The sequence below is a fragment of the Gekko japonicus genome, unplaced genomic scaffold (assembly GCF_001447785.1).
Source record: "Gekko japonicus isolate JY-2015 unplaced genomic scaffold, Gekko_japonicus_V1.1 scaffold42325, whole genome shotgun sequence".
Classification (NCBI taxonomy): Eukaryota; Metazoa; Chordata; class Lepidosauria; order Squamata; family Gekkonidae; genus Gekko; species Gekko japonicus.
The window spans coordinates 1-930 of NW_015197938.1; the positions used below are offsets into that span (position 1 = coordinate 1).

A 930-nucleotide genomic window follows, 5' to 3' on the forward strand; every position below is an offset into this window, starting at 1 on the left:
TCTTATGTTCATTTTGCCACCGATCTCACTTGGTGACCTTGGGTCAGCCTCTCTCTGCCTAATCTCCCTTCACTGGGTTATTGTGAGGATAAAACGGCTGCCTGGAGCAATTTGAGGAAGGGTAGGACAAAAAAACCCGCAAGTCAAATAATTCACGCGGACACATGAAGCTGCCTTATACTGAATCAGACTCCTGGTCCATCAAAGTCAGTATTGTCCACTCTGACTGGCAGCCAGCTCCCCAGATTCTCCATTTTTCCTGTTGCCTGGTCCTTTTAACTGGAGATGTCGGGGATTGAACCTGGGACCTTCTGCATGCAAAGCAGATGCTCTACCACTGAGCCACAGCCCCTGTCTGTGTCTCTCCAAGGTCTCAGGCAGAGGCCTTTCCCATCACCTACTGCCTGGTCCTTTTTAACTGGAGATGCCGGGGATTGAACCTGGGACCTTTGGCCTGCCAAGCAGAGGCTCTACCACTGAGCCACAGCCCCTGTCTCTCCAAGGTCTCAGGCAGAGGCCTTTCCCATCACCTACTGCCTGGTCCTTTAACGGGAGATGCCGGGGACTGAACCTGGGACCTTCTGCACACCAAGCAGATGCTCTACCACTGAGCCACGGCCCCTCTGCAGCCCACTGATGCTCTTTATGGCATGTTACTGAATTTTGCAAATACATAGCTTTGATTCCCACGCCTAACAAGAGTTTTTTGGCTATTGGTTACTGAATTTGGTTATTTGGTTATAGAATTTTGTTAAAGCAAACGAGGGGGGGGGCAGGATTTCAACCCAGAACAAACCAGGTAACCAAAGAGATTTTTTAAAAAGAAAGAAAAAAAGGAGAATAGAAGACTGATGGAAATATTGTTCATTTCCAAGAGCTAAAACGATATTAAAGCGCAAAGTCTTTAATCATATTGCAAATATAAAAAAC

General features: G+C 47.2%; 1 non-coding gene across 1 annotated transcript; it reads right to left on the minus strand.

The window, feature by feature from the left end:
- Positions 1-280: 280 nt before the first annotated feature.
- TRNAA-UGC lies at positions 281-352 on the minus strand. The gene has a single exon. It is a non-coding gene; the product is annotated as a tRNA-Ala (tRNA).
- Positions 353-930: the final 578 nt, after the last annotated feature.